The sequence below is a fragment of the Coffea arabica genome, chromosome 11e, assembly GCF_036785885.1.
Source record: "Coffea arabica cultivar ET-39 chromosome 11e, Coffea Arabica ET-39 HiFi, whole genome shotgun sequence".
Lineage (NCBI taxonomy): Eukaryota > Viridiplantae > Streptophyta > Magnoliopsida > Gentianales > Rubiaceae > Coffea > Coffea arabica.
In genome coordinates, this window is record NC_092331.1 from 11,325,347 (window position 1) to 11,346,077 (window position 20,731).

At 36.7% G+C, this 20,731-nt stretch overlaps 1 non-coding gene and 1 pseudogene across 1 annotated transcript; one reads left to right on the plus strand and one right to left on the minus strand.

The window, feature by feature from the left end:
- The first annotated feature begins 2,053 nt into the window (after positions 1 to 2,053).
- Positions 2,054 to 2,160, plus strand: LOC113719812 (small nucleolar RNA R71). The gene has a single exon (XR_003455053.1). It is a non-coding gene; the product is annotated as a small nucleolar RNA R71 (small nucleolar RNA).
- Positions 2,161 to 14,257: 12,097 nt separating this feature from the next.
- On the minus strand, positions 14,258 to 15,292 carry LOC113718141 (acidic endochitinase-like; annotated as a pseudogene).
- Positions 15,293 to 20,731: the final 5,439 nt, after the last annotated feature.

The window sequence follows — 20,731 nt, forward strand, 5'->3', positions numbered from 1 at the left end:
AACGCGCGGGCACATCTTGTAACATAAAATCTTCTGCCCACGAATTTTTTTGATCCCAACCCAAAATAAAATTGCACAGAAACACCCATGACCTACAATATAGGTTGTTTATCAATAGGAACTTAAAAACACTAATTTTGAACACACGAATATGAAATAAAACACAATTAAAATTCTTGGATTGCCTTCCAAGTAGCTCATTTCTTTAACGTCTTTGGTTAGACGTTAAACACCACTCTTCAATGTGGATGTAATTTAATTTTTCTTGTAATTGGTGGCGCTCCTCCGGGATCCAAATAGCCATTGAGTGCAACATTTTTTCTTAATTTTCTACCCATTTTCACCTATGAATTGCTTTCATTCCATGATATTTGTTCGCAACAATTTTGAATTTACTCTTACAAGCAAATTCAAAAAATTCTTGTACAGAGAAATTAGCAGCATGAATAGCAAACATAGAATGGGAGTTAATAGGATGTTTCATTGTATCAAAAATATTAAAGTGAACTATTTCTCCATCAAATTTCATCGTGAGAGTACCTTTACTAGCATCAATCTTAGTCTGGGCAGTACTCAAGAATGACCTTTCTAATATAATGGGTGATGAATTTGGAGCACTTCTATCATCCATGTAAAGCACATAAAAATCAGCAGGAAAAATTAATCCATCTATTTGCACTGAGACGTCCTCAACTATCCCATCCGGATAAGCAAATGTACGATCAGCCAATTGAATTATTATCCCCTTTTTTTTTAAAGGTCATAAGTTTAGGGAATCATAAAATGATTTAGGCATCACATTAATAGAAGGCATCACATTAATAGAAACCCCTAAATCTAGCATGGCATTTTCGATATTAGAACGTCCAATCTTACAGGGGATAGTAAACATACTTGGATCTCCGTATTTAGGTGGTAATTTCCTTTGTAAAATCGCTGAAACATTCTCACCTACCACAATTTGTTCATCCCCCCTCAACCTCTTCTTGTTGACGCACAAGTTTTTCAAGAATTGAGCGTATTTTGACACTTATTTGATCGCGTCGAACAAAGGGATATTGGTTGCCACCTTTCGAAACACCTCTAGAATCTCCTTTTCCTTATTTTGTTTCTTTGTCTTTTCCAACTTGCAAGGAAAAGGAGGTAAGTTAGATTTAATAGGAGCTGAAGAAGTAAATTTTACCTTAGCATCTTCGCGAATGCCCTCTTCTTCTTTAATCTCCTTTTCGATCTCTTCTTCACTTTTACTCTTTAGGTTCGTAGTCTTAGGTCCCTCCACTTCTTTGCCACTCCTCAGTATCATGACACTTACATTCTTAGGGTTTGCCTCGATTTCGATGACAATTTTCTAAAAATTTGATACTCTAAGCGATTAATTGCAGTTTCCATGTGACTTATTTGAATCTCCAGATTTTTTATACCCGATTTAGTTTTCTGCTGGAATTTGAGCAGTACTCGTGACCAAATTCTTAATAATATCCTCCAAAGAGCTTTCTGAATTAGAGGACGAAGGTTGAGGTTTTGGTTGCCATGGTTGCTGAAATCCTGGTGGACAATTTGAGAATGAATTCTGTGGTCTGTTCCCATAGCTGAAGTTGGGGTGATCTCTCCAACTCGGATTGCTCCAACTCGGATTGTACGTGTTAGAGTATGGATCGTAGTGCCTGTGGGACGTGGGCACGCCTCCAGCCATGTTTAGTTGTTCAGCCCATCTTCTTGCAAAATAGGGCATAAGTCAGTGGGGTGACCCACGTGTGTGCAAATTTCACAGACCTTTGCTTGATGCACATTCCCCACAGCCAATTGCCAAACAAAAGATGTTAACTCCGATAGCTGCTGTTGAATGGACGACGTCTCTACCTCATTAACTCTACGGGTAGGATTATTCTCATGAAAATTAAATTGTTGAGAGTTTTTTGCCAGTGATTTGATAAGCTTCCACGCTTTTCTTGGCGTCTTATTCGCTAATGCTCCTCCACTGGCAGCGTCAATAATGCTTCTATCAAATGACTGAAGTCTCTCATAGAAGTATTGGATCAATAGTTGTTCAATGATTTGATGCTGTGGACATCTAGTGTACAACTTATTGAACCTTTCCCAATAGTCATATAGAGATTCCCCAGGATACTGCTTAATACTGCATATCTCTTTTCTTAGACTTGCAATCCGGGATGCAGGGAAGAATTTTTTAAAAAATTTATTTTTCAGTTGGGCCCATGTTGTGATATTACCTGCAAGTATGTAGTATAATCAATCCTTCGCTGCATTCTTGAGGGAGAAAGGGAATACTCTAAGTTTGATCTGCTCTTCAGTAATCCCTGGAAGCTTCATATTAGAACATATCATATCGAACTCCTAGATGTGTTTATGGGGTTCCTCACCCGAGAGGCCATGGAATGAGGGTAAGAGATGAATTAACCCTGACTTCAGTTCGAAGGAGGCATTCTCAGCTAGACTTGAAAATGTAATGCACAAAGGCTGCTGGGTCAATTCCGGAGCAGCCAACTCCCTTAATATTTTTGCATTCGTTATAGAGATGTCCTCTTGGCTTGGGTCACTTGAATTATCACCACTCGAATCTGTTGACTCAACCTCTGGATCCAATCTCTGAGATGCAATGCTAGATTGCTCCTCTCTGAACTGTCTAATCTCTTTCCTAGTTCGACGGGCAGTCTTCTCTACTTTCGAGTTGAAAATCAATTTGCCTACACGAGAAAAACGAGACATAAATTAGAAAAATGCCAGACAAAATCTAAAGAAAATAACTTAGAAAGAAACAAAATTAACCAAAACACCGTTCCCCGGCAACGGCGCCAAAAAATTGACAGGTGTCAAGCCTGTGCAATAATAATTACTAAAAAGTTCTAGTTACCACCACAATTAATTATAGAACAAATTCAAATACTGGAGCAGGGACCCTAGGTGTGCAATGAGTTACTTGATTCATCCTATTTCGAAAAAGTTTGCTTTGATCCGATATACCAGAATTGCCTATAAAAGTATTAAATTTGCATACAATGGTAAGTAGGGTCGATTTCACAGGGAATGGATAGGAATTATTTCTTTCCAAGTCAATAGAACAAAATTGGGGGATGTTTAACGGAATGAAAGTGAAAATAAAATAAACAAAATTTAAAATCTAACTCACCAAGTACAATTTACGGAAAGTAGCAATTAATAAAATTCTATCCAATGGATCAACTTTTCAGGTACTGTCCAATTAAATGATCATCGATGCACAGATATTTCATTCATTTGTCACTAGGTTGGTTATAGCCATCAACAAGCTCTGACAGTCAGTTTTTTCTTACTTTTTCGACAGTCAAGGTACGACCGTTGACTGCTTCTCTAACCAGAAAATAATTCTAGGTACGACCGTAGGAATTTAATTATCTAGTTGCATTAAAACTAGAAAAATCCAACCCTAACCAATAAACACGTTAAGAGAGTTTATTTAAATTAGATTTTATGTTTTCCCAACATAAAACCAATTATGGTGGTTGCCACTAGTTATCAACTAAACGAACAATTACAGATTTAATTTAATTAACGTGACAGTAGGCTATCAGATTAAATTAATTATCTGGCCGTTGATACTCAATTAATAAAATATCCATGACAATTAATCCAGAAAACACACGAATAGTAATGAATTGGAAGAAATAATAAAAATTCGATTAGATCTCACAGATGTTATGGACCGCACCTTCACGTCGACCTTTGGGTAGAGGAGAAACCTAGCCACTTTTCATCATATCAATCTCGCGTGATTTAATTGAAATCATTCAATTAATTACCAACGAGTTGGGAAAGAAGAGAGAGCGAGGAGACAGACGAAAAGTCTTTCTTATCTCTGGGTTTCGTGTTCATACTAGAGCAAAAGAAAGGTAAAGGTAAAGGTCTGATGGAAGCCGTACCAAACAAAAGCAGAGAGCCAAATCATCTACAGGGAAAAGAAACTAAAAGTTAATCTCTATATCACACGTGAATCTGGTTTTTTCTAGCCAAATCACCCAAAGTGGCCGCCAAAAAGAAAGCATCCGCTCCCTATTTCCTCTAGGGGAAGGGTTTTAATCCTGTGCACCTTTGCGGCCCACGAGCCCTTTTGACTTCCTAATTTTCTACTTTTTCTACCAATCTCGCAGGTCCGTCTTTTAGGTGTATCTCTTCAGTTTCTGGCGTGGGCACACCATGAAATAAAGGGTCTTCTAAAAATTTGCCTCAAGAGATCATTTTTAACACCAACCACTTATAATTTACACAAATATGAAATATGAGTAAAATCTCAATACTTAACACCGTGAGTAGCCAAAATTAGGACAGAATAACAGTTCAAAATATGCCCAATAATTGCTCTATCACTTATTTTGGAGGGCGTTACATTTTTCTTAGGTTCCTCAGGTGTACTAGTTGGTGTACTCCTTTTTCTCGCATGAAAAGCCTTCATTTGCACCCTCGCAATTTCAACTCTGAGCTTTTTCAAGAGTTTCCGTGAATGTATTAATTTGTGCAGCCGCCAAAGTCTCTTGCATTTCTACGTTTAACCCCTGTACAAATTGTCTCACCCTCCTTTTCTCCGTAGCTACAAATTCAGGAGAAAATTTGGACAATTTAGTGAATTGTGCTTCATATTCGGCCACGCTTAGAGTTCTCTAGTGTAACCTAACAAAATCATTCTCTCTTTTTTCTTGGACCAGAGGTGGAAAGTATTTCTCATTAAATTCTCTCATAAAGTTCACTTGAGTCCATGCCGTCTGTTCTCTCTCCCACTTTGCCCTGATAATATTTCACCATGCCCTAGCTGGTCCTTCAAATTGGAAGATTGCAAATGCTACTTGTCTTTCCTCCGTATAATTCAAGGCGATAAAAATATTAACCATAGCCTCCAACCAATGCTCAGCAATCTTTGGATCAGGCCTTCCAAGAAATTTAGAAGGAACAAACTTTTGAAAACGCTTTAGAGCCCTGTCCTCTCCTTTTTCAGGGTTCCTAAGTTGATTCATTGGAGCTCGGCCTTGTTGCTCTACCAATTGCGCTAAGATATTAGCCATTTGTTGTATTGTCGTTACTACTTGATCCCCTGCTTCGGCCCTTGGTTCTTGTTGCTGCTCCGCCGACGCGTCTTTTGTTTCTCTTGGTTCTTGTATTTGCCTACCTCCACATCCATGGCTAGCCCCATGTTCTTGACTAGCCCCTCATCCTTGACTTTGTCAACTCTCCATACCCTTCTCTCTCTTTTTTTCTCCAAAAGGTTATGTAGTAAATAAACGAAATAAATCAACTATAGCAGCAAAAGAAAAATATTTTTAAACCACACAGTCAAAGATAAGGAAATGCACTTAGTATATTTATAGCATTCCAAGTTCATTCATCAAGTTACAAATATACTTTACATATCAACTTGATCAAAATCAAGCATGTAAAACAAAGCAGATACCATACATGTTAGCATTGACACGTCACTAGCAGCATACATGCAGTGGTAGAACAAGAAATGGCTTGTCATCCCAGTTACCTACACCCACGTCCTGTATTCTTGAGTCTCTAACCTAGATCCTTATCGAACCAACTGATTCTACTTCTCCCTGGGATAGAGGTTGCCTTACTTTAGGCTCAAGATGAAATTCATTAGGCCCTACATACCCTTGACCTCTCTTGGCTACATTCACTTGTACTACCTCATCCACAAGCATCTCAAATTAGTCAAAGTACAAACTGCTTCAATTGCATGTATAAATTCAAATACATCATTAGTAATGCCAATTCCAGGTAATAACCTACTCTTTCGAGTTAAAAACAATTCATATAAGCATGGTCTAATCACATTTCCACACTTACCTCAATTTCATTTGTAATCATCATAAAAGTATCAACTTTTTAGTACTCGGGTACAAGAATCCGAAAGAGGATAATTCATAACTCGAGTTGGCCGGTCCCAAGAGTAAATCATCCACATTAGAGATTCCTACCTGACGTACATATTTATCGTCTCCAAGTATCAAGAAAAAGGGTTTATACCTATAACATTCATGATTCACAGCTTACGCTTAAGAAGAGCATCTAATTTTTTACGCTTTTCATATAATCGGGACCATAACACCACTTGGTCCAAACTCACCCCACACAGAGACCACGCGAACTTGGCTCTCATACTCCCTGTGACGATCCCACCTTCCCCCAGGGCGTACCCAAGGGTTTGGCGGACCATCTGCCCAACTCTCATCAGGACTCACTTACTCACTCAATCAACTCTCAAGATTAATCATTTAAACCTCTAAAATAACATTTAAGTTTTACAATTCAACCAAAATGTAAATTTATTTACAACCCAAAAGCCAAATATATGATACAACGTCAAATGCCAAAATACATCCTATCAACCAAGAGTACAAGTATAAGAGGGTTATACACTCTAAGTCACACTTAATTGCTCCAGACCTCCATTCCTGTAAGTAAAACAAAAACTAAAGGAATGAACTAAAAGCCCAGTGAGGTTCCCAAAGAAGCAATCAGGTAGAGAAACCATGGAAGTATGGTATTTAACAATTTGAACACTTTGTACAATAACAAACAGTCATTCAAGAAATAAACATTCATTCATTAGAAGGATACGTGCTCACTTGGAGCCATTCATTCAGTCATTTAGTTGCCAACCATTTCCCTTATTTCTTCGTCATTTCAAAACATTTGACAGTGAAAACTCCTTCAGTATTCATTGTCACTCATTCATTGATTTCATTGCATTGAATCCACTGGCCAGTTCTCCACCAGACTTCATGACAATATTCAAGTATACCAAACATTGTCCCAAGGTCACCAGCCGCCCGACCGAGTCCGCTTCTGGCTCAAGTTGACTGACAACGAAGGACAAGGGCCCAATTCAGTCAAAAGACTTACATTCATGCACAAGTAGCATTCAATCATTGAAAATTCACTTTGACTTGGATCGAGTGCAATGAAGTACACACTCGCCCATCAAAAATCCATTTAACAATCATTAGAAAGCATTTAACATTCTGGCAATATTCACAACATTTCACATAGTCATTTAAAGCACACACATGCAAGGAACACTCACCACGGTACAAGTTCAAGTATTCGCCTCATGTGCACTTCCGACCTCACCTCCATGTCCTAAAATCACATTTATAAAGTGTCATGAGATCCACTATGTTAAGTCACATTATTCCGAAAGAAAAATCAAGTTCAAAATGGTTCAACAACTCCAACTTGAAGTTGGAAATGAAAGTAATGACAGTTTTAAGAAAACAGAATTTTTTCTAGTTTTGCGCGATGCTATTTGAAAAATCATATCTCAAGCTTCTTAAGTCTGAAATTTATAAACTTTATACCATTGAAAAATAGATTCAAAGATTTACAATTTCTTAGAAGACACCTTTGCATGATTCTATCCACAAGGCAGTCAAAATCCAAACCCAAGCAGCTGCTTTATCCAGTAAAAAGATAGAACAAGAATGAAAATTCAGTCAACTTTGGAAAATTACAGATATTCATAAGAATTGAGAAAAATTTTGAAATTTTCATGGTTAAAATAGCTATGAGTCTAGTTTCAAATTCAAGAAACGGAACTCAATTTGGATTTTTCTACACCAAGATATAATAGATTTTCCAAGACTGCTCAATGTCTCCTGCGAAAAAATTTTCAGCAGCACTTCCCCTTAGTTTCCCTGATTTCCAGCCATTTTCAAGGCTTCACTCTCACCACAAGACATCCCCAAATCAAATTCACAAGGTATAGGATACATAGAGTACTTATTTTAGCCACAAACTAGCTATAATCAACATATACCTAAGCTGGAAAATTTTCTACCAAGGCTGAAATTTCACAACTAAAGTTAGGAAATCTTATTTTGAAGCTAAAATTTCATACCAAAGCTAGAAATCTTCATATCTCAACTTTCATATCCAAATCAAAGCTAGAAACTCCTAATTCATGGCTGGACAATATAACTAAAAGCTGAAAAATTCCAATAACAACACAAATCCATGAAATCAGCCACAATACTTCTATATTCAAGTCATATGCCCACTTAAATGCAAGATTAAAGGGAAAAAGTAGTTCCTTACCAAGATTACCTTCAATTCCTAAGGAGAGTAGCAAATCACATCTTTCTTCCCTCCAAATCACAGCATACCAAGCTTCTTCCTTCCTTGTTGCAACCTTCAATGGATGGATTTAGGGTTTAAGGTTGATTTCCCCACAAAATCAAGCTAGGAATCAAGATGGAACTTGGAGAAATTTTCTCTCCTCTCTAATTTCGGCCATGGCAAGAAAAAATGAGAGAAAGCTTGGCCAAAAGAAAAATAAGAAGGAAAGAAAGCTTTCTTAGTCAACATGTCATGGATCGTCGACACTTGGCGAGCCAAGATTTTTCACCTTTTCCTTGTCTTTTCTTTCCTTCTCTTGGTCAACAATTTCGGCTAGCTTAGGGTTAATTTTAGGGAAGATTAAATGAAATAAAAACAAGAAGACTAGGGTAAGAATGTATCGGTCAAGTGATGTACTCAACCGGTAACAAATGGCGCACGTCGGTTCAAGCCTATTTCCTTAACTCTCCTGTACTTTTGTTTTAACTTATGATTCACTAACTTACTCTTAGCACTTTTAATCACATACATCCTCTTACTTAATACCCGCTCTTATCCATCAATTTTAGCACGCTCACCTCACTGATTGATTACACTACCAAAATGCACCAAAACCATAACTTCCTCTAACTTTAAAAGTAAAAGTAAAACTCTTGACTCAACTAATTAAATCACCATGAAATTTAGGGTTAGTAAATAGTTAAATTGCCAGGTAAAAAAATATAGAAGGAAATATAAATTAATTGTTCAACAATGGGAGAAAATTCTAAAGAAATTTTCGAGTCCTCACAGGTGCACTACTTTTTTATTGTCTATTTATGTAATTAAGATTTTAAAAGGCCTTCATGGTGTAACAGTTTTATTTTTATTTTTGCATTTGAGACCATTCTGAACACTTGTGGGAGCAAATTTATTTTGCTCATACTCTATGGTTTACTATTCAATCAGCTCGCTAAAATTTAAGTTTTGTGCGGTTAAGAGTTATATTTCAAGAATTTTGGTGTAAAAGATCTTGGGGAGCTAGCATGCCTTTAATATAGTAAAAATAAAGAATGGCTGGAACTCATGTTTTGCATTGATTATACCTTCAAAGTTAAATCTGAAAGTAAATGTCAATTATATTACATGGCTAAAGATAAATTGGGATTAAAGGCAATGCAGTAAAAATGATCTTTAAGAACCTCAGGTGGAATTTAATACAATTTGTAATGAGTGATCTTTGTATTAGTTTATTGTATAAAAACTGATATTACCTACATAGTAGTTATATGGGTGGATAAATTTGGTAAATATTAGTCTATGTTTTGTGTATCTGCTAATGAAATAATAAAGTTTTTGAGAAACTAACCATCACATATTTTCTTTGAGCATGCTGAAATAATTTACATGGATAATTAAGACTGTAGATACTAGACTTATGGGTAATTAAGTTATTTAAAATCCTCTAGAATGGAGGTTATATCTGTCTTATCTTAATGCTCAAAGGCTCACATTGATCTTGGATAAATTTGATGTTTCCACTATCGTGTTCATGACAACGAGTCAAATTTTTTGACTGCTTGTGATATGGATGTTTACAATTTTAACAGTTATCTAAAGTAAGGGAATGGATTGATAAGTATAATGTAGTTTACGAACGTACTTACAACGATTAAATGTTCAGTAATTATTGACCAAGTTGCTTACACTTTAATGGTTTGACAAGTATGTCAAATGTGTGGTGCTTTTTATGTGGTTGTACTTGGTCAGTAGGAGTTACAAATAACTCGTAACTCTTATGTATACAATTTCCAATTATTTAATTTGATAAAGTTTTCATTCCCTGATTTATGTAGTTATGAATATGATTTTACTCATATATGTGCATATTTAAGGATTATACATGAGCTCATATAAGTATTTAGTAAACGTTGAATAGTGATTGCTTGATATGCAAAGTGGCTTTGTGTTAGAGGTTAAGTGGACGAAATCCTATACATGCTTCCTTTGTGAAGCGGCTTCGATTTAGAAGCACCAAAGGGGACATGAAACCCTGTATAGAGTCGGTTTAAGACTATATAGTGGACTAAACGAGGTTTTGATTTGATTCTATTACTCTTGGATCATGGGAGTTAAAACCCATTATACTTTATCACACTATGGAATTTGGATTGATGGAGTATTAGTATTTGTAATTTTGGAGGTCCTACATTAATAAATAATGTAAAGACATCTATAATTTGGAACAATTACTCTCTTTGTACAAAATTCTGGATTAAGATATTTTCTTATAAAGGCCATAAAAGTTGTGTTTAACCTCAGAGTCATTTTCTAAACTTATTTTGACATTTACATTTCAAATGACTTCAAACTCAAGTTTGAAACAATCAGTGTTGCTCAAGTGGAAGAATCTTAGAATTCTATTCTAATTTGGGGTTTCGCTAATTAATTTGGTTTTCTCAAAAAAGGGGTTAAATTAAAACTAGTAAAACCCACTATAGCATGATCCATTACAGTTGGGACATAGGTATGTTGCAGTCATCTATTTAATATGATATGTAAGGTGTAGGGCTTGTTATGAAAAGGATTATCTTAATGCGAGGTTTAGCTATAGTTATACAAGGTTTAATCCCTTTCTCCCATCTGAACGTTAGCATCGTATTGTTAGCGTGGCTCATTCTATTGATGGCCACAATACAGAACTTGGAGAGGGAGAGGGACTCACCTATGTGAGGCACAAAAACCATAAGGTACCGATCAAGATTTTCAAGCATCTCTAATAACACGGTAGTGGAAATGTAAGAGCAGAAGGGGTTTCATGAACATCCTCCCAATGAGGAATGTTACATGAATGGATCCCAATCACGAATTAAAGGGGGTGTTTGGAACCCAAGTTTTTGAGCAAGTTTGTTTGCTACTAGTTTTTATACAACTTTTGCTACAGGAACCCAAAAAACTTCCAAAAAACTCACGGTTGCCTTGTTAAACTTTTAGCAAAACGACATCGTTTTGCCGCATCTTGTTTTGAAACTCCAAAACACTTTGCCCGACAAAAGCGGTGCCCTATACACTTGGACTGTTCCTCGTTTTTGAGCTCACAGAAGTGGTGCCCTAGACAGTGCCGGGGAGGGGGATTTTTCCACGCACCAGATTGCGGGGAGGGGAAGGAGAGGGGAAGGCTGAAAATTGCAAAAAAAAAAAAAATTGACTGGCTTGTGGAGGAGGTCGGGCTCGACTGCCGGGCGAGGGAAGAGGGAGGGGGAAGGGCAAAGGGGAGGAGAAGGGGAAAGGGAGGAGAGGGGTGGCGGAAAGTGGCGTTGGAGGAGGTGCTGGTGGAGGAGCCGATGGTGGTGCTGGAGTTGGAGGAGGTGCAGGTAGTGGTGGTGGTGGCGTTGGGGGAGGTGTTGGTGGAGGAGCAGGTGGTGGTGCAGGAGGTGGGGCTGGTGGTGGAGTTGGGGGTGGAGCAGGCTGCTGGGCTGATGGGAGGCTGCGTTGCTGCGTCGCGTTGTTACTGCATCTGCGTTGCTGCTGGGATGAAGAAGAAGAAGATAGGAAAGAAAAGAAAAAGGAAAGAAAAGAAAAAGAAAAAGAAAGAGAAAGAGAAAAAGAAAGAAAAAAAAAGAAAAGGAAAAAAAAAATTCCACTTACAAAAACTTCTACAAAAAAGTTTTTCACCTTACAAAAACTTCTACAAAATTTTTTCAAAAACTTCTACAGTGTACTGCAGTAAAGTTTTAGACACACTCCCAAAAAACTAAGGGTCCAAACAGGCCCAAAGATTCGTGAAAAAAGAGAGAAATTCTAAAAAACTGGGCAATTTCAATAAAGTCTGATAAAAGTTGATAAGAGAATGAGATATTACTTAGGCCCTATTTGGCAAATAACTCCCAATAAATATCTGGGTGAAACTTAGGCCTCATTTGGCAAATGAGTTTTTTAGGTATTTGTCTAAAATTTTACTGTAACTTACTGTAAAAATTGTAGGAAAAATTTTTAAAATGAAAAACTTTTTTTCTTTTCTTTTTTTTCTTTTTCTTTCTTTCTTTCTTTTTTCTTTTCTTTCCTTTCTTCTTCATCTCCCTTCCCCCTCCCTTGTCACCTCCTCCTTCTAGTTGGAACAAGAATTTTTTTTGCTCTTTTCTCTTTCCCCCTCTTCTCTCTCCCCTCCCCTCTCCCCCCTTTTCCGGGTGCTTTCTAGTCGTGCGACCAGATCGGGCAAAGGGATAAGGGAAGGGTGGTGGGGGAGGGAGAAGGAGGGAGAGAGGTGGCGGGGAAGAGGGGAGGAGAGGGAGAGGAAGAAGAGAGAGAGAGAGAAAAAAAAAGGCATGGCCTTCGGCGTCGGCCGAGGTGGTGGTGGGTTGAGGTGGAACGAGAAAGGAGGAAGAAAATTTTTTTGTGTGTTTTGGATATTTTGAAGTATGTAGTTTAAAAATTTTGAGAAGTTTTTTGAGATTACTATAGTTAAAGTTGTTAAAAAATTGGTAGGAAACAAACTTAGCCAAAAATTCATTTGCCAAACAGGCCATTAGTTCTAGGAATGCTTTGAAAATCCTTGTTAGAGGGATAGGGAAATTCTTGTTATCCATTAATATCTAAGGTCATGTTATTCAATAATGGTAATTGTGAAAATTTTTTTCTCTTTTTTGATTGATTTTTATTCACAAATTGAAGCTACTATTCAAATTATAGTAATTTATTGTTGAATTTGGATTATTTATTGTTGAATTTGGCTAGGTATAAAGTTAATTGAAGATGCATAAAAGTTTCATAAATAAGGCAGCTTGTTTCGACTTTGTTTTCGATGATGTGTCGTTTATGTTTGTGAACTTTAATGACACAAAGGGCAAGCTACCCCTACTTCTGCTACTTATTTTGCATTTGGGGACGAGTCCCGCATCTCGCGCTGGAGTTGATACCGGCATAGTAAAATAGTAATCCAATATGAAATTAATGATTTTTTTATGTTTAGTTAAGAAGAAAGCGGAAGAAAACAAGAATATGAGAACAAATGGAAATTAATGTAAAACAAAAGGAAAAAAAAAAGGCAAATTACACTGTATCTCCTGTGATTTAGTATTTTTGTACATAATCTTTCTATAATTTTAAAAGTTATATATAATCCCCTCATAATTTGGATTAAAGTGTCAAAATGACCGAAATGATCATTCGTAAAGGAACCTAAGAAAATGTCAAAATTACCCTTGTTTAAAAACTCAAATGGTTGAAGTGATCAACATATATAAATATAATATGCATGATACTCTAATCCCGTATGATTTTATATTTTACCATATAACCCCCTTATGATTTAATGTTTTACTATATAACTCCCTTATTGTTTTCACTATATATACATAATTTGCTTGTAGTCAATAAATAATTTTCAACTTTATATAGGGGCATTTTTGACATTTTAATTGACTCCGTTATGGATTGTAAATTTCGTTACTTTGATACTTTAATTCAAATCATGAGGAGATTATGTATAACTTTTAAAATTATAGGAAGATTATGTACAAAAAAAAAAAACTATAGGAGGGTAAAGTGTAATTTGCCTGTATGCAGCGTCCCGCCCCTTTCCTGTCACTGGATTGGGAGGACTGTAGTATGAAAGACTGCACGCAACTGTAGTACGCATCTCCTTAACACTACTGCTCCATCATTATTAGCCAGTGTTATTATTGATTTGGCAGTAGTATTCCTGTCACTTGGCTGCATTAAATAAGCTTATTAATCAACTACCCTGACTGATTCTTAGACTGTTTATTCCAACAAATTGCCGAATAATGATATTAACTAATACTTACTCCATGAAGTATGTAACTTAATCCTCTCAGATTTTCTGTAATCACAGCAGTGTTATTAACATGTTTTCATCGAGTGATAAAATTTATTATGTATTCTGTAGTTATTGTTGCAGTATCTATCTACATATTTTGTCTTTAACATTTAATATTTACGTCCATTATATTCTGTAGTTATATTGTTGTAATGATTTCCACGAAGACTTCCAAGTCATCGTGCCTGTTTCAAGTCACTGTGAGCCATCGTTCCGAACAATGGAGGTTCTTGCATGAATATGTTTGTATGGGAGAACGAATATGTATCTAATGATACACAGAACAACTGAAAGAAAAATGCTTATAAACAAAACCGTAATCTTCAAGGTCAAACGCGCACGATTGAGCTTCATGCGACAATTTTATTTTACTTGGGCATGGATAACCAACCCATTGTTTATTTATTTATCATTTTCGCCTCCTTTAGTAGATAGCGATCGAGAGGAACTGATCAGACAGCACGAGCATAGGACCGTAGCAGGGACTTGAAAGTTACCCTGTGACCAAAGTAGGGGAAAACCATGATGCCTCCATAAACAGGAGAGTTCTGCAGATAGGGAAGAACTTGATAAACTAGCACATTAGGTGGGATGTAACCGCCCTCAGGTGCGATAGAAGAGTTTATTGGTATTCCCAGGTACAATTTATGAACGCCTGGATAATCAGACCAATTGTCCCAGCTCCGGAAGAGGAGACTGGTATCGTTTGGAGGCAGAAACTCACAAGATGGGTTGTCGAAAAATTCCACCCGCACCTGATCAACGACTCCAGTTCTGATAATTGGGTCAAGAAAAAGGTCAGGAATAGGACATTCCCCCGCTACAGCTAAGATTACGTTTGAGTATCCCTTAAGTGCCAGAGCAAGAACATCCAAGTAATTCGGGTTTCCGCTGTGGATGTGAAGCTCTACGCCATCTAAAACAGCTGTGCCGAATGGACGGAAGGTTGAATTACCACCTAAGTAAGTGTTCTAGATAAAGGCTGCCACTTCTTCTGCATCTTCGACGCAAGAAAGATTCGATGGTCCTGCTAGAGAAATAAACACTTTGGTCTGATTATTCTGGCAAGATTCTATGTCTGCTGCGCTCGGCCAAGGATGAATTATGTTCAATTCAGGCATGTGGCCGCTACCAAAATCTTCCAGAAAGGCAATATTCACGTCGGTAGCGAATTCTCGCCTGCAGAACTCAGCCAAACTTGATGGTTCTGAATGGCCTCGGCCCCAGTATTGGACAATTCCGGCAGCTTCGGAGGACCCAATCAGAGAAGCAATCAACAACAGGAATGTTATTGCTGAGAACAGTGGTTGCAAAGAGGCAGCCATTTTTTTTTCTTTCTTTTCAGTGATTTTTGCAGGTTTGTTTTGGTGAGTTCACTTGCACAATGACTGACCTGTTAGGGTGGTTATCTAAATCTAACCACTGGTGAAAACCATCACCTTTAAACCCAAGATCTATATGGCGATTATTAAGAAATAAATTAACTGTAAAATTGCGGAAGCGTACCTGAATCCATATTGATAAACTTGATCCTTGAATCCCTTAGATATTTGGGGTGGCCTTCCAGGTCAACAGGTATTCACCAATCCTTTGAGAGAGGCCTTTAGTTTCTCTCTGGTATCTTTCCTGACGATGGGATATCAGGGAAGAGGTATTTTGTGGTATTAGGAAATACTACAACTAAAACGATACCTGTGACTTGGGGACCATAACCCTATTTATAGGTAACATTCCTGTTACCTTTGGAGCCCTATTTCAGCCCATCATTGAAATAGGAGCCCATAAGTTTCTACACATAAAAGGGCCCACATCCTATTAGATACATTAAACCCAAACTATATTTGATCACTTTAATTGGGTTTAACCTTAATTGACAGTTTGCAATACATAATTATTCACATATAAGTCCAATGTTGAATTAAGGATCCAACAATCTCCCACTTGGACTATATGTGTAACCTTATAATTATGTTTTGCAATTAACCGTATGAGCTCAACTTTACTGTCATTATCACAATGTATCTGCAACCAATTCGGTCCATCAATTACACCAATATAGGATCAAAGCGGCCTTTGTTACAATTTCGTAACTCGACCCATCAATGGTCACATATATCAATGCAATTGAATGACATGAATTATGATGTGGATGTGTAGCATGAAAAATTTCATGTAATGTGACCAAAACATGCCTATTTCCAACTGGTCCACCTTAAATTTTATGAGATCAAACCATACCAAAATTAGAGTGCAAATAAATCCAAACTTTATTTATGCATAAAATATCCTTAAATCCTTAATAACTGAAAAATATCATAAGAGCATTTAAAATAACAAACTCCCACTAAAACTATACATCATTTAATACGACACCCATATGAGCAGTATGCTCATGAAACATTTTGGGTGGCAATCCCTTAGTAAGCGGATCCGCAACCATGGAGTTTGTCCCGATGTGCTCTATTGATAATTGTCCATTCTGCACTCTTTCTTTAACAGTCAGGAACTTGATATCTATATGTTTAGATTTGGTCGAGCTCCTATTGTTATTGGAATATAAGACTGCTGACTTATTGTCACAGAATAATTTGAGTGGTCTTTCAATGCCATCCACTACACGTAATCCTGTGACGAAATTTCGCAGCCAAATTTCCTGATTGGATGCCTCATAACAAGTTATAAACTCTGCAGCCATAGTGGAAGATGCTATTAGGGACTGTTTAGCACTCTTCCAAGATATGGCACCTCCAGCCAACAAGTAGACATAGCCTGACATTGACTTCATAGTATCTTTGCATCCAGTATAATCGGAATCAGTATATCCAATGATCTCTAACTCATCTGACTTCCGATACGTGAGCATGTAGTCCTTTGTTTTCTATAGATATCGTAAGACCCGTTTGGTTGCTTTCCAATGATCTAATCCAGGATTACTCAAATATCTACCCAACATTCCAGTAATGTACGCAATATCCGGACGCGTACATACTTGAGCATACATTAGACTCCCCACTGCTGAGGCATAAGGAATCTTTTGCATCTCTTTTTCCTCAAAAGCATTCTTGGGACACTGCTCAAGACTAAATTTGTCTCCTTTAGCCATAGGGGTGTCACCTGGTTTACAATTTTGCATGCCATACCTTTTAAGGACCTTTTCGATATAACCCTTTTGTGATAGTCCTAAAATACCCCGAGAGCGATCACGGTGTATCTGTATGCCTAACACAAAAGATGCATCACCAAGATCTTTCATCTCAAAATTCTTAATTAGAAATTTCTTGGTTTCATACAATAAACCAATATCGTTACTGGCAAGCAAAATGTCATCAACATATAATACCAGAAAAATATGTTTGCTCCCACAGAACTTATGGTATATGCAATCATCTACTAGATTCATCTCAAAACCAAATGAGATAATCACTTGATGAAATTTGAAATACCATTGTCGAGACGCTTGTTTGAGCCCATAGATGGATTTTTTAAGTTTGCAAACCATATTCTTTGGATCTCCAGATACAAAGTTTTCTGGTTGCACCATATAAATCGTCTCATCAATGTTACCATTGAGAAACGCTGTCTTTACATCCATCTGATGTAACTCAAGATCAAAATATGCCACTAATGCCATGATAATTCTAAAAGAGTCCTTTGAAGAGACTGGAGAGAAGGTTTTTTTATAATCGATACCTTCCTTTTGTGTAAATCCCTTAGCAACAAGACGAGCTTTGTATCTTTCCACATTGCCTTTCGAATCCCTCTTGATTTTAAATATCCATTTACAACCAATGGGTTTCGCTCCTTCTGGCAATGGGACAAGATCCCAAACGTCATTATCCTTCATGGATTTAATCTCTTCATTCATTGTATCGACCCACTTTTGAGAATTTGAACTTTTCATGGCTTGACGGAAGTTGATTGGATCATCTTCCATCAATCCAGAGTCATCCTCATGTTTTTGGAGAAAAACAATGTAATCATCTGGCACTGCACTTCTCATTTCTCTAGTGGATCTTCTTAATGGCACTGATTCTTGAAGAGGAAGAGTTTGTTCTTCTATAACAGTTTGCTCTTCGACATTGTCTTGATTTGTTATGCCATGATCAAGTTCAGGAATAGGGTCCTGAGCAAGAGCAATGACACCTGTGGGAATATTAATATATTCCTCTTTAAAGGCAATGTCTCTTACTGTATTTTCTCCCCCAAACTCGACATCCTCAAAGAACCGAGTATTTCCTGTCTCAAAAATTGATTTGGCTGTGGGATCATAAAACTTGTAACCCCTGGATCTTTTAGAGTATCCAATAAAATAACAACTAATCGTTCTTGAGTCCAGTTTCTTTTCATTAGGCCTATAAGGCCTTGCCTCAGCTGGACATCCCCAAATGTGTAGATGCTTTAAACTGGGCTTTTTCCCTGTCCAAAGCTCATAAGGGGTTTTGATAGTTGCTTTAGTTGGAACCCTATTAAGGATATATGCTGCAGTCTTAAGTGCTTCACCCCAGAGTGACTTTGGTAAAGTAGAATGACATATCATACTCCTTACCATGTCTTTAAGCGTTCTATTTCGTCTTTCAGCTACACCATTCATAGTGGGTGAACCCGGCATAGTGTACTGTGGGACGATACCGCATTCCTCTAGATATTTAGCAAATGGTCCTGGACGTTGTTCACCTGAACCGTCATATCTGCCATAGTACTCACCACCACGGTCAGATTTGACGCTTTTAATTCTTTTGTTGAGTTGATTCTCAACTTCGGCCTTAAAATTTTTGAACACGTCTAGTGACTGTGACTTTTCAGAAATGAGATATATGTAGCGATATCTTGAAAAATCGTCTATGAACGTTATAAAATATTGTTGACCATTCCAAGCAGATGTAGGAAATGGTCCACAAATATCTGTATGTATAAGTTCTAAGACGTCTAAGGACCTATTGGCTTCAAATCTCCTTTTATTGGTTTGTTTTCCCTTTATACAGTTAATACAATCATTAAAATCTGTAAAATTCAAGGGACCGAGAATTTCATTTGACACAAGCCTTTCCATTCTCCGTTTGGAGATATGTCCCAATCTCTTGTGCCATAATGCAGCTGAATTCTCATTGGCTAATTTTCTTTTAACTCCTCTAGTACTCAAATGCAGAGATTCATTAAATGAGGTAATTGTGTCAATTAAATATAGATTATCGTAGTGCATTAAAGAACCAGAACCAACCAATTTTGAATCATGAAACAATTCAAATTTTCCATTTCCAAATGAACAAAAATAACCAAATTTGTCCAAAGCAGAAATAGAAATTAAATTCCGTTTAAAAGACGGTACAACAAATGTCTCATTGAGATCCAAATAAAATCCGGTCTTTAACAATAATCTAAAAACTCCAATTGCCTCAACTTGAACTGTTTTGCCATCGCCCACGTAGATATATCTTTCACTATCATTAGGCTTTCGGCAATTCAGGCAACCCTGCATAGACACACTGATGTGAGTTGTTGCACCAGAATCTAACCACCATGTGTGTCTAGGTACCGAAGTTAAATTAACTTCAGAACAAACCAAATTACTATATTTCATTGAAACAAGGCGTGTCAAGAGCGTACTAACTTCAGCCTTTTCGTTCTTGACAAACCTTTTTTCAATGTCCTGAAGGAACTCTTTAGCGGTTACAGTCGTTTCTGACATTGTTCCCCTGAATGCTTCTGGAACGGCCTTTTTAATGATCATCAGACACAAGCGATTTGATCTCTCCCACCTCTCATTATTTCTCTTTTCATCAGAGGTACTCTGATCTATAAGAGGTGGGGGTGAATCATTCCTTAACGCAAGGTCGAGATCCATTATTCCAAGTACTATCAAGAGATTTTCTTTTCAGGACTTGAAATTTGTGCCATTCAGCATAGGAATATTATTGATATTGGAAGTAATATTTGTAAGATCATTCGCAACTGAACAGAAAACATAACATAATTAAAACAAGCTCACATAAATCAAAACAATAATAAATTCAAATAATGGCAGTCCCATCTCAAGATACCGATATTCCATTAATATTTCGTCTTTGGACAAAAATATTAACTTCTGAGTGATATCTTGGTGCAGTAATAAATACTGATAATAATAACATGTCGAAAAATAAATTTTCCTTTGGGCCAATTTATAAATCACATGTAAAATCCAAATAATTATCACGTATTTATTACCACAAGTGCACATGTAATTTTATTAAATATGGACCTTCCTTTGGGCCGATCAATATTCATAAAATTACAAGTACTCAACTAGTTATATTCTAAAATAAATTAATTTTCATAATAGAGGTCACTTTGGTGGCATATTATTTCAATTAATTCATTCCAAAATATATATAATCATACCAATATTCAAATTTAAAATTATACAAATTAATCAAAATTTTGATCAAAGTCAACTTTAGTTAACTCTGATCAAACAATTAATTGAATCAAAACTTATTGGACCAAAGGTCCATATCCATAATTTGACCCAATTTATTATTCAAGCCCAATTTTTTTTTTTTAAGTCCATAAATACTTTATAAAATTATATATATAGTGGGCCAAACATATGGACTTTGTAGGGCTTAAATATCTTATTAGCTTTATTAGGGTTCACTTAAATTAAAGAAACCCTAATATCCTTAACATAAATATAGGCATATATATCCTTAAACAAAGAAACAGGTCAAACAACTCAAGTATTAACTAAATTAATACTATGGACAAAAATTGAAACTCAGGATATTTCATGTCAATTTTAATTCTTAAAACCAGGGAAAAAGACGA